This window comes from Somniosus microcephalus, chromosome 5, assembly GCF_052327205.1.
Source record: "Somniosus microcephalus isolate GS21.2 chromosome 5, FLI_Smic_1.0, whole genome shotgun sequence".
NCBI classification, from domain to species: domain Eukaryota; kingdom Metazoa; phylum Chordata; class Chondrichthyes; order Squaliformes; family Somniosidae; genus Somniosus; species Somniosus microcephalus.
Genome location: NC_140991.1, coordinates 109,953,588 through 109,967,952, shown reverse-complemented (window position 1 = coordinate 109,967,952; position 14,365 = coordinate 109,953,588).

Below are 14,365 nucleotides of genomic sequence, written 5' to 3'. Positions count from 1 at the left end.
ACACCCATCTCTCGGGATGAAGTAATGTCTCACCATTCATTCCAAGTGACAAAGCCACTTCCCAGGTAGCAGGCAAAAATTGAGAAGACGGGAAAGTGGTGCAAAGAAATAAATTTATGTGCGTCATAAATAGAACTGGAGCTTAACACGAATATTTTGGCAAACATCCATGTACATACCCTTGTTCATCTAGGATTGTGTCTTTTTGCTTTTCTGAGTGCTTCTACAAGGTGCACCCCCTATGGCTTCAGCAGTGGTAGAGGCAGGCTGCTCACTTCCCTACAGTGACTGCTTCGACACTCTTGGCGGACGTCCTCTGGGTTTTGGAGCCTGTGATGGCCCCGCCAATGACTGCTCCTCCTGTGACTGTGCAGGGGCAGACTCGGCCATCGGGATCCAATGCAGCATGTGGGGCTCTGACTGAGGCGGAGGCAATGTGTGAGAAGTGGGAGCACTTTGAGTAGAGCCCCTACTTCCATGTCCCCTCTCACCATCATGCCTCTCATGGGCCACCCGCACTTCCCTGCTAGCAAGGAGCTGGAGAGCACCTTGCTGCACATCAGTGGGGTGATGAACGCCCAAGTCTAGGTTGCTATCCCTTCTAGAGATTAAGTCAATAAGAGTCTGAAATCTGTTGTTCACAGCAAGCATGGTCTCATTCGACTGGTGCAATAGCTGCTCCATGCAGCTGGCCATCCTTTCCATGGAAGAGCACATCGTCGCCATCACCTGCGATATGGAGGTGCTCATGTTGGAGATGGACTCCTCCATTCTCTGTACAATCACACACATCGCAGCTGGAAAGCTGCCAGAGCCTCATGCATTTGTTACTGCTTCTCCAAGATCAAATTCTTTGTCAGCGACCCCCGAGGTTCAGCATCTGCATCCAGCTGAGCAGAGCTTGGAGAGTCCGCCGCCCTCCAACGAGGATTCTCCACTGCTGGCCCTGCCTCCACCATCTGCTCTTGCTCACTTGGGATGTGTGAGACACCAGGTGACAACACAACTCTATGTCTCACCTGTGTGCATATCTGCAATGGTGCTGGGTGCGCATGGGTCTGGTGATGGTGAGGCTGGAGCTTCCTCTGAGGAGTCGTCTTCCTCCTCTGGCTGAACAGTGGTGAGGGCACTTGATGGACCTGCGGGAGAATAAAGACATGAATTAGAACTGTTATGATAAGAATGTGCAACGTTACCATTAGGCACATGGTCATATTTCACTGGCTGCTGGCATCAGTGACCATGAGTGACTGCTGTATGCCATGTGGGATATTTAATTCTGTCACCAGGTTGCTGGGAGGTCCTCCTCTCTCCATCTCCCCTGGCTGCAGCTCAGTCACTCCACTTATTTCTAGACCATCCTCCTGTGTTGGCTTCAAATTAGTATATATTGGAAGGCCACCTCCGGTTCTTTCTCTTTCTCTCCTGTTCTGCTCTCTCTTCTGCTACAAGGAGGAAAAGAAGAGAACTTTGAGTGAGAGTGATGGAATGAGTGTAAGGGATGGATGAGCTATATCTGTAGAGGGTGACTATGAGGGAGCGGCGTGACTTTCTATGATTGCATTAGGCTGAGGGTGAGTGTCAGGGGTGGTTAGTTAGTTAGTACCTAGCACAAAAGAAGATGGTTGTGGTGGTTGGAGGTTAATCATCACAGCCCCAGGACATTGCTGCAGGAGTTCTTCAGGGCAGTGTCCTAGGCCCAACCATCTTCAGCTGCTTCATCAATGACCTTCCCTCCAACATAAGGTCAGAAATGGGGAAGTTTGCTGATGACTGCACAGTGATGAAGTGCCATTCGCAACTCCTCAGATAATGAAGCAGTCCATGCCCGCATGCAACAAGACCTGGACGACATTCAGGCTTGGGCTGATAAGTGACAGGTACCATTTGTGCCACAGAAGTGCCAGGCAATGACTATCTCCAACAAGCGAGAGTCTACCCACTGCCCCTTGATATTCAATGGCATTACCATCCCCGAATCCCCCACCATCAACTTCCTGGGGTCACAATTGACCAGAAACTTAACTGGACCAGCCACATAAATCCTTTGGCAACAAGAGCAGGTCAGAGGCTGGGTATTCTGTGGCAAGTGTCTCACCTCCTGACACCCCAAAGCCTTTCCACCATCTACAAGACACAAGTCAGGAGTGTGTTGGAATACTCTCCACTTGCCTGGATGAGTGCAGCTCCAACAACACTTAAGAAGATCGACACCATCCAAGAAAAAGCAGCCCATTTGATTGGCACCCATCCACCACCTTAAACATTCCCTTTATCGTCACTGGGTCAAAATCCTGGAACTCCCTCCCTAACAGCACTGTGGGAGTACCTTCACCACACGGACTGCAATGGTTCATGAAGGCAGCTCACTACCACCTTCTCAAGGGCAATTAGGGATGGGCAATAAATACTGGCATTGCCAGTGACACCCACATCCCATAAACGAATAAAAAAAATAACATCCCCTCACTACACACTGTTGAAACAAAACTAAAAGTTATTCTTGAAACCTTGCATTGATTTCTGCTTAAAAGTCTGTGCAAAATCAAGCATTCTGAGGGCACACACTACGCTGTAAGAAGTGTGTTTTGACTTTAGGAGGTGGTTTTACCCAGGCCATTTGAACATGGGCCCTCCCTGTGATAACTATCTTCTTAGTAATACAAATATTTACAACAACAACAACTTGTTTTTAAATAGCGTCTTTAACGCAGTAACATGTCCCAAGATGCTTCACACGAGTATTATAAGACACACAAAAAATTGACACGGAGCCACATAAGGAGAAATTAGGGCAGGTGACCAAATGTTTGGTCAAAGAGGTAGGTTTCAAGAAGCATCTTAAATGAGGAAAGAGAGGTAGAGAGGCGGAGAGGTTTAGGCAGGGAGAAGACAGGAGATGAGTCAACCAGCCTCTGTCTTGTTCTTGGAACCACTGTGTTGCTATTGCTAGTCCAGATAAGCTTCTGGTGGGAGACATGATCAATTTTGGTGAGGCCTCATTTAAACATAGGAGGTGAGCTTCCAGCACTAAATCACAGTGCTTATAGACAGCTTGCTGTTGGGAAGGCGGGAAATCCAGCTGATCTGCCGCTCCTTAAAGACAGAATCCTCATTCTTGTTTTCAAATCCCTCTATGACCTCGTGCCTCCCTGTCTCTGTCTCTGTCCCGTGCCTTCAACAGCCTATATAAATGCAAGTTGTTGTTGTTGAGGTGCAAATTTCAGTGGTGATAAGTAGACAGAGTGTTTGTGAGGCATCGGGTAGAGTGCCAAAGGCAAACATAGAAACATAGAAACATAGAAGATAGGAGCAGGAGTTGGCCATTCAGCCCTTCGAGCCTGCGCCACCATTCAATGAGATCATGGCTGATCATCCAAATTCAGTACCCTGTCCCTGCCTTCGCCCCATATCCCTTGATCCCTTTAGACTCAAGAAATATATCCAACTCTTTCTTGAATATATTTAATGAACTGGCCTCCACCGCCCTCTGTGGCAGAGAATTCCACAGGTTCACCACTCTCTGGGTGAAGAAGTTCCTCCTCATTTCAGTCCTAACTGGCTTACCCCTTATCCTTAGACTATGACCCCTGGTTCTGGACTCCCCGGCCATCATAAACATCCTTCCTGCATCTAGTCTGTCCAGACCTGACAGAATTTTATAAGTTTCGATGAGATCCCCTCTCAATCTTCTAAACTCCAGTGAGTATAAGCCCAATCGACACAATCTCTCCTCATACGTCATTCCTGCCATCCCAGGTATCAGCCTGGTGAATCTTCGCTGCACTCCCTCCATGGCAAGAACGTCCTTCCTCAGGTAAGGTGACCAAAACTGCACACAATACTCAAGGTGCGGTCTCACCAAGGCCCTGTACAATTGTAGCAAGACATCCTTGTTCCTGTACTCGAACCCTCTTGCTACGAAGGCCAGCATACCATTTGCCTTCTTAACCGCCTGCTGCACCTGCATGCTTACCTTCAGCGACTGGTGCACAATAACACCCAGGTCTCTTTGCACTTCCCCTTCTCCCAATCTATTGCCATTCAATTAATAATCTGCCTTCCTGTTTTTGCCACCAAAGTAGATAACCTCACATTTATCCACATTATAGTGCATTTGCCATGTTTCTGCCCAATCACCCAACCTGTCCAAATCGTACTGGAGTTTCACGACATCCTCCTCACAGCTTACCCTCCCACCCAGCTTTGTGTCGTCTGCAAATTTGGAGATATTACATCCAATTCCCTCATCCAGATCATGAATATATATTGTGAACAGCTGGGGTCCTAGGACCGATCCTTGCGGTACCCCACTAGTCGCTGCCTGCCACTCGGAAAACGACCCGTTTATTCCAACTCTTTGCTTTCTGTCCGCCAACCAGTTCTCTATCCAAGTCAATACCTTGCCCCCAATCCCATGTGCCTTAATTTTGCACGCTAATCTCTTATGTGGGACCTTATCAAAAGCCTTCTGAAAGCCCAAATACACCACATCCACTGGTTCTCCCTTATCTATTTTACCAGTTACATCCTCAAAAAATTCCAGTAGATTAGTCAAGCATGATTTACCTTTTGTAAATCCATGTTGACTTTGTCTGATCCTGTCGCTGCTTTCCAAGTGCTCTGCTATTACATCTTTTATAATAGACTCCAGCATTTTCCCCACTACCGATGTCAGGCTTACCGGTCAATAAATCCCCGCTTTTTCTCTACCACCTTTTTTGAATAGTGGGGTAACATTAGCTACCCTCCAATCCATGGGTACCGTTCCAGAGTCTATCGAGTTCTGGAAGATGGCCAGCAATGCATCTATTATCTCTAGGGCCACTTCCTTAAGTACCCTGGGATGTAGACCATCAGGCCCTGGGGATTTATCAGCCTTCAGTCCCATCAATTTTCTTAACACCATTTCCCTACAAATACTGATTTATTTCAGTTCCTCCCTTTCATCAGACCCTATGTTCCCAACATCTCTGGGAGGTCATTTGTGTCCTCCTTTGTGAAGACAGAACCAAAGTATGTATTTAGTTGGTCTGCCATTTCCTTGTTTCCCATTATAAATTCCCCTGATTCTGACTGTAAGGGACCTACGCTTGACTTCACCAATCTTTTTCTCTTCACATATCTATAAAAGCTTTTACAGTCGGTTTTTATGTTCCATGCTAGCTTACTCTCATATTCTATTTTCTCTTTCTTAATTAATCCCTTTGTCCTCCTTTGTTGACTCCTAAACTGCTCCCAATCCTCAGGATTATTGCTTTTTCTAGCCAACTTATATGTCCTCTCCTTGGATCTTATGCTATCCCTAATTTCCCTTGTTAGCCATGGTTGAGTCACCTTTTTTGTTTTATTTTTATGCCAAACTGGGATGAACAAATTCTGTAGCTCATCCATTCAGTCTTTGAATGTTTGCCATTGCCTATCCTCTGTCAACCCTTTGAGTGCCATTCCCCAATCAATCCTACCCAACTCGCTCCTCAGACCATCATAGTTTCCTTTATTTAAATTGAGGACCCTTGTCTCTGAGTCAACTACTTCATTCTCCATCTTAATGAAGAATTCGATCATATTATGATCGCTCCGACCCAAGGGGCCTCGTACAACAAGATTGCTAATTAATCCTTTCTCATTACATAATACCCAGTCTAAAATGGCCTGATCTCTGGTTGGTTCCTCGACATATTGGCCCAGGAAACCATCCCGTAAACACTCCAGGAATTCCTCCTCCGCAGTATTGTTACTAATTTAGTTGGCCCAATCTATATGTAGATTAAAGTCACCCATGATGACTGCTGTGCCCTTATTGCACGCTTCTTTAATTTCCCTTTTAATGCCATCCCCAACCTCTGCCTTACTGTTTGTAGGTCTATATACCACTCCCACTAATGTTTTTTTCCCCTTAGTATTTCTCAATTCTACCCATACAGATTCCACGTCATCAGAGCTAATATCCTTCATTACAATTGTATTAATCCCTTCTTTAACCAGTAATGCTACCCCACCTCCCTTTCCTTTTTGCCTATCTTTCCTGAATATTGAATACCCCTGGATGTTGAGTTCCCAGTCTTGGCCATCCTTGAGTCACGTTTCCGTAATCCCAACCAAATCATATCCATTTACCTCTATTTGCGCAGCCATTTCATCCACCTTATTACAAATGCTCCTCGCATTAAGACACAAAGCCTTCAGGCTTGTTTTTTTAACGCTCTTAGACCTATTAGAATTATTATTTACTGTGGCCACGTTTGATTTAAACCGTTGATTTCTCTGACGCCACTTTTGTTTTTCTCCTTCCTATCTTTTGCTTTTATCCCGGTTTCCCTTTCCTCTGTCTCCCTGCTCAGGTTCCCAACCCCCTGCCATTTTAGTTTAAACCCCCCTGAACAGCACTAGCAAACACTCCCCCTAGGACATTGGTCCCGGCCCTGCCCAGGTGCAAACCGCCCCGTTTGCACTGGTCCCACCTCTCCCAGAACTGGTTCCAATGTCCAAGGAATTTGAATCCCTCCTCCTTGCACCATTCCTCTAGCCATGTATTCAAGGGCACCCTAATCTTCAGATGTTGCTGTGGAGGTGCTTGTGGATCAAGTGAGATCCAGGAAGGATATCCTATGTCATTTCATTGGCACACAATTTCCAAGCCAAATCAGTCATCAGGCTTGGAGAGAGGTGGCTGAGTGGGTCAATGCTAGCAACATGGTTCCCAGGACCTGACTGCAGTGCAGGAAAAAAATGCAACAAACTTACTGGATGCACTGTCAAGGTAGGACTCATCTTCACATCTCACCAACACTCTCTAAAGCCCTGCAACACCACAATTTACTCCCAACACTATCAATCCTTCCCTGCCTCACTGCACAAGCCTCTCCTACAATCACAACAGCACACTTCATTATACTCACTAATGTGGTCTCCCACCAATATCATTGGGTAGACAGAGCAGATGCTCCAAGCCCCACATGACCGATCTGCACTACACATGAACATCGTCCCCACTATTTGTAAATGTTTACTAGAACATCTTATTGACCTTCACTGTCTCAAACTGATGAGGCATGAGGCATCATTTCTCCAGCAGGTTTGGCAAGATCTAATTCACATTCCCAGAAGTCAAGTGTGTTATGTGGATTTAATCTCTTCTGAGCTCAATTTACCTTAATTTTAAATTAATCTGAAATCCCCACTGGGATAAATAGTCAAACAGCCCAAAATGTAACATCCGCATTCTGGTCTGTCTGCGTACAGCTGGGTTACATAGAGTTACATATAATTACAGCACAGAAATAGGCCATTCGGTTCAACTGGTCTATGCCGGTGTTTATACTCCACACGAGCCTCCTCCCACCCTACTTCATCTAACCCTATCTGCATATCCTTCCATTCCTTTCTCCCTCATGTATTTATTTAGCTTCCCCTTACAGGCATCTGTGCTATTCGCCTCAACTACTCCTTTTGATAGCAAGTTATACATTCTAACCACTCTCAGGGTCAAGTTTCTTTTGAATTTTTTATTGGATTTATTAGTGACTATCTTATGGCCCCTAGTTTTGGACTCCCCCTAAAGTGGAAACATCTTCTCTACGTCTACCTTTGAACTTCTTCATAATTTTAAAACATAAGAACATAAAAACATAAGAAATAGGAGCAGGAGTAGGCCATTTGGCCCTTCGAGCCTGCTCCGTCATTCAATAAGATCATGGCTGATTTTAAGGAATAAGGAAATGGCAAAGAAATTAAACAAATACTGTGTGGCTGTCTTCACCGAAGAAGATGCAAAGAACTTCCCGGAAATAGTGTACAACCAAGGGTCTAGTGAGAATGAGGAACTGAAAGATATTAGTATTAGTAAAAAAGTAGTACTGGATAAATTATTGGGACTGAAAGTCGATAAATACCCTGGACCTGATGGCCTATACCCAAGGGATAGTGGATGCATTGGTTGTCATTTTCCAAAATTCCATAGATTCTAGAACGGTTCCCATGGGTTGGAAGGTAGCAAGTATAACCCCACTATTTACGAAAGGAGGGAGAGAGAAAACGGGGAACTACAGACCAGTTAACCTGATATCAGTAGTAGGGAAAATGCTAGAATCTATTATTAAGGACGTGGTAACAGGGCACTTAGAAAATAATAATAGGATTGGGCAGTCAACACAGGTTTATGAAAAGGAAATCATGTTTGATAAATCTTTTAGAGTTTTTTGAGGTTGTAACTAACAATAGAGAAGGGGGAATCAGTGGCTGTGGTGTATTTGGATTTTCAGAAGGCATTCGATAAGGTGCCACACAAAAGGTTATTAAACAAAATTAGGGCTCATGGGATTGGGGGTAATATACCAGCATGGATTGAGGATTGGACAGAAAACAGAGAGTAGGAATAAATGGGTCACTTTCTGGTTGGCAGGCTGTAACTAGTGTAACCGCAAGGATCAGTTCTTGGGCCTCAGCTATTCACAATCTATATCACTGATTTGGATGAGGGGACCAAATGTAATATATCCAAGTTTGCTGATGATACAAAGTTGGGTGGGAATATAAGTTGTGAGGAGGATGCAAGGAGGCTTCAAGGGGACATAGACAGGCTAAGTGAGTGGGCAAGAACATGGCAAATGGAATATAATGTGGAGAAATGTGAAGTTACCCACTTTGGTAGGAAAAATAGAAAAGCAAAGTACTTTTTAAATGGTGAGAGATTGGGAAGTGTTGGTGTTCAGAGGGACCTGGGTGTCCTTGTACACGAATCACTGAAAGTTAACATGTAGGTACAGCAAGCAATTAGGAAAGGAAATGGTATGTTGGACTTTATTACAAGAGGATTTGAGTATAGGAGTAAAAACGCCTTACTGCAATTAATAGGGCCCTGGTGAGACCACACCTGGAGCATTGTGTACAGTTTTGGTTTCCTTACCTAAGGAAGGATATACTTGCCATAGAGGGAGTGCAACGAAGGTTCATCAGACTGGTTCCTGGGATGGGGGGGTTGTCCTATGAGGAGAGATTGAGTAGACTGAGGTCTATACTCTCTAGAGTTTAGGAGAATGAGAGGTGATCTCATTGAAACATCCAAAAATTTTACAGGGCTTGACAAGGTAGATGCAGGGAGGATGTTTCCCCTGGCTGGGGAGTCTAGAACCAGGGGTCACAGTCTCAGAATAAGGAGTCGGCCATTTAGGACTGAGATGAGGAGAAATTTCTTCACTCAGAAGGTGGTGAATCTTTGGAATTCTCTACCCCAGAGGGCTGTGGAGGCTTAGTCATTGAGTATATTCAAGACAGAGATCGATAGATTTTTGAATATTAAGGGAATCAAGGGATATGGGGATAGTTCAGGAAAGTGGAGATGAGGTGGAAGATCAGCCATGATCTTATTGAATGGCGGAGCAGGCTTGAGGGGCCAAATGGCCTACTCCTGCTCCTATTTCTTATGTTCTTACGTTCTCCACTTCCTTAAAGCATAGCTCATCAACAGTACCTTCAGATACCTTCCCTACTTCTATTTGTATCTGACTCCCAATCATGAAGTGGTTTGACACATTATGCTATGTTAAATGTTTTCTAGAAATATAAATTGTTGCAGTTGTTTAATTATGAAGCCTTCATTCTTGAAGAATTAAGAGAAGGCTGCACTTACTCCAATGAACTAGCTTTCTTTCTATCGCGTCTTTTTTCCAGCAGTGGAGTGTGTGTTGAGTTTGCCTGGTAGAGAAATTACAGTCTTTTACTTGTCACAGGCAGTGATGGAGGATGCTTTGAGCCTGGAAAACAAGCAAAGCAAAGCAAGTTCTGGAAATAGAGTTGGACTCAGGCCCCAGGCCCTTGGGAAAGGGGTACGTCATTGCAGAGAAAAACTTGTATTTCTCAGCTAAAATAGGTGTGGCTAAGTTTAGTGATTCACTTAATAACTTTGTTTATGTCATATAACTTGTAAACCAACATGACCACTAAAAGAGGCATAAAATGTATTGCAAATTTGATTGGTTGGTTTTGTTTCATTGGTAGGTTTCTGATCCGTTTAGTTATAGTTGAGGCAATTAGCTTCATCCAGTTAAAAGTGATTTGTTACTTTGTTCATCGGTATTATATTTGAGACAATCAGAACTTCAAGAGTGATGTGCCTTCAATAACCACAAAACTAGAAGTTATAGACTTTAACAAGTTGGCTTTTAATCACTAAGATCAGAGCTAACATCTCAACACACCGACTGGCTCACAGGAATGAGTCATACAGGTCCTGGGATCTTTAAGTAAGAGAAGTCAGGGGCGGAGCCAAGAGCCAAGACCTGGAACCTTCCAGGTTAGTCAGGAAAGAGGAAGTGAAACTATACACCGTGTGGGGGAGGGTAATATACATGAGTGCAAAATGAATACAGGCAAGACAAACAGATTTCATTACAAAGAGTGATGGACATTTCCCTAGTGTGATGCTTTGAACTGTGAAGCGTACATTCCCATCCCCTACAGACATACATTATTCACAAGACTTATAAATTATATAGCTTACTGAAAAAATGGTGTGGAGATGCCGGTGTTGGACTGGGTGGACAAATGTAAGAAGTCACACAACACCAGGTTATAGTCCAACAGTTTTATTTGAAATCACAAGCTTTCGGAGTGCTGCTCCTTCGTCAGGTGAAGTGGAGAGATGCATAAAGACACAGCTTATATAGTCAGAGAATAATGCCAGATGATTACAGGTAATCTTTCTAACTGCCATTTATCACACCTCGGCAGAGAGATAATCTGCTTTCTTGCATCGCTGTAGAAACTTGATGTCTGTGTCGATATGCGCGATCTTCTTGGGGATCCTCTCCACTTTGTGCCGGCAGTTTGTGGTGTCGGTAGTAGCCATGGTGTGGAGATGCCAGTGTTGGATTGGGGTGGACAAATGTAAGAAGTCACACAACACCAGGTTATAGTCCAACAGTTTTATTTGAAATCACAAGCTTTCGGAGCGCTGCTCCTTCATCAGGTGAAATGGAGAGATGCATAAAGACACAGCTTATATAGTCAGAGAATAAGTCCAGATGATTACAGGTAATCTTTCTAACTGCCATTTATCACACCTCGGCAGAAAGATAATCTGCTTTCTTGCATCTCTGTAGAAACTTGATGTCTGTGTCGATATCCGCGATCTTCTTGGAGATCCTCTCCACTTTGAGCAGGCAGATTTCAAATGAAACTGTTGGACTATAACCTGGTGTTGTGTGACTTCTTACATTACTGAAAAAAGGCTATTTATAAATCAAGTTTTTTTTTAAAAGAAAAGGTTTCTTCTGTTCCAAATGGTATCTTTTCTCTGTGGCTGTTCTCTCTTTGTGCTGTATTAGTTGGGCAGGTGCCACAGTCAAACGCTCCCAGCAGTGAGTAGCATCTGTGAGGAGTGCATTGAAGGAAATTTAAATGGACAGAAAATTATGTGCTGTGCATTCAAGACTTTCCGCAATGCACTGCTTACGAGTGCAGCTGCACACTGAAAGTGCAGGCTCATGGGGTCAGTCCTACTATTTTAATGTTTGTTTTATATTATTATTAACATTTTCCTTAATTATTTTGAATTTAAGTAACATGCCTACTTGGTTTTACATACCATCCTCTGCTCGAGATTGACCTTGGACGCACATATGGTAAAAATAAACCTTAAAAAAAAAATCAATAAACTCCAAAGCCAACAAAATAACTTGTTGGTGATGAAGGTACCTCCACCAAATTAAGGGGCTCTCAGGCCCGGCAGTACTGGGGGGTTCTTGGGCCCGGCAATACTGAGGGACTCTCGGGCCCGGCAGTACTGAGGGACTCTCGGGTCCGGCAGTACTGGGGGGTTCTCGGGCCCGGCAATACTGAGGGACTCTCGGGCCCGGCAGTACTGAGGGACTCTCGGGCCCGGCAGTACTGAGGGACTCTCGGACCCGGCAGTACTGAGGGACTCTCGGGCCCGGCAGTACTGAGGGACTCTCGGGCCCGGCAGTACTGAGGGACTCTCGGACCCGGCAGTACTGAGGGACTCTCGGGCCCGGCAGTACTGAGAGACTCTCGGGCCCGGCAGAACTGAGGGACTCTCGGGCCCGGCAGTACTGAGGGACTCTCGGGCCCGGCAGCACTGAGGGACTCTCGGGCCCGGCTGTACTGAGGGCCTCTCGGGCCCGGCAGTACTGAGAGACTCTCGGGCCCGGCAGTACTGAGGGACTCTCGGGCCCGGCAGCACTGAGGGACTCTCAGGCTCGGTAGAATTGATCCAAAAGCAAAATACTGCGGATGCTGGGAAATCCAAAATAAAAAGAGAAAATGCTGGAAATATTCAGAAGGTCAGGCAGCATCTGTGGAGAGAGAGACAAATTTAATGTTTCAGATCGATGACCTTTCTTCAGAACTGGAAAGAGTTAGAGAGGCAGCACGGTGGCATAGTGGTTAGCACTGTTGTCTCACAGCGCCAGGGACCCGGGTTCGAATCCAGCCTCGGGTGACTGTCTGTGTGGAGTTTGCACATTCTCCCCGTGTTTGCGTGGGTTTACTCCGGGTGCTTCGGTTTCCTCCCACAGTCCAAAGATGTGCAGGTTAGGTTGATTCGCTATGATAAATTGACCCTTAGTGTTAGGGGGGTTGCGGGGATCGGGTGGGATATGTGTCGGTGCAGGCTAGATGGGCCGAAATGGCCTCTATCTGCACTGTGGGGTTTCTGTGATTTCTGTGAATTAACAGGTTTTAAGCAAGTGCAGAGGCAGGGAAAGGCGGGGGGGTGGAGGAAGGAACAAAAGGTCTGTGATAGGGTGAAAGGCAGCAGAGATGAAATGACAAAAGGGATGATGGTGCAAGGCAAAAGGGGGTGGTAATGGGACAAGTAAAGAAACGAAAGATGGATCTAGAGGAGATGTGAATGGCAATAGCAGAATCATTACCAACACCTGCTGTCCGAAAAAATGGGAGCAGGGGATAGGATCTGAAATTGTTGAACTCAATGTTGAGTCGAAGTACCATAAAAATTTTCTCACCAAGATATCTTCACTGCTTTCCTCCCTCAGCCTCTGCACCGAGCGACTTCTCATCCTCGGTGATTTCAACCTCCATCTCAATTCATCATGCTCTCTCTCCTCTGAGTTCACTGCCCTCCTAACCTCCCTTAACCTCCTCCTCCATGTAAGCTCCCCAACCCATATTCACAGCCATCCCTTGACCTTGCCATCTCACGTGTCCTTGCTATTTCCATCATGTCAATCACAGATAAGGCCATCTCTGATCACTTCCTCGTACCGCTCTCCACCCGCATCCCCCTTCCCCCTCCCAAACCTACTTCCTTCTGTGTCCATCCCTGGAAAAACTCTCTCCCAATTCACTTACAACTGCACTTTCACAACTGCGACTGTCCAGCCTTTGGCCCTCCATTCACCACAACATTTCTGCAGCGACCAATCTGCACAACCACACCCACACCTCCACCTTTGATGCCCTAGTCCCCATTTAAACCATTACTCTCTCTCACCCTGGCTGTTCCCCCGGTACGGCCCTCATCTCCACTCCCTTAAGTCCAAGGGATGCAGACTTGAACGGATATGGTGGACAACTGGTTTAGCTATTCATCGCCAGATCTTCTCTGCCAAAACTGCTCACTATTCCAGGACTAACCTGAAATGCAAAGATAACAGCTGGCTTTTTTTCTCTACTGCTAACCTTCTTCTTAAAACTCTCTCCCCGTCTCCTCCACCCTCACCTCCAATAACAAGTGGGAGGAGCTCATGCACTTCTTTGTCACTAAGATTGAGACCATCCAATCATCTGCCTCTGCCAGTTCCCTCCCTTCCCCTAATCCACGCGGCCAAACTTCCTCTAAAACGCCCCCCTGCCCTAGCCCTGAACTCGCATCTTTCTCTAGTTTCTCTCCGATCTCCCCTCAGGTCCTCTCAGAGCTCATCTTGTCCATGAGACCCACTTTCTGCTCCCTCAATACTATTTCCACTAAACTGCTAGCCACCCAACACCCCTTCCTGGCTCCCATGTTAGCTGATATTGTTAACGTTTCTCTCACCTCAGGTCCTGTCCCCCTCTCCTTCAAATCTGCCATCATCACCCCTTTCCTCAAAAAAACAACCTCTGGTGTCCCCCAAGGATCTATCCTTGGCCCCTTCCTATTTCTCACCCACATGCTGCCCCTCAGTGACATCATCCGAAAACACAGTGTCAGTTTCCTCATGTATGCTGATCACACCCAGCTCTACCTCACCACTACCTCTCTTGACCCTGCCACTGCATCTAAATTGTCAGACTGCTTGCCTGACATCCAGAGCAGAAATTTCCTCCAGCTAAATATTGGGAAGACCGAAGCCATTGACTTCAGTCCCCGCCACAAACTCTGTTCCCTAACCACCGACTCCAT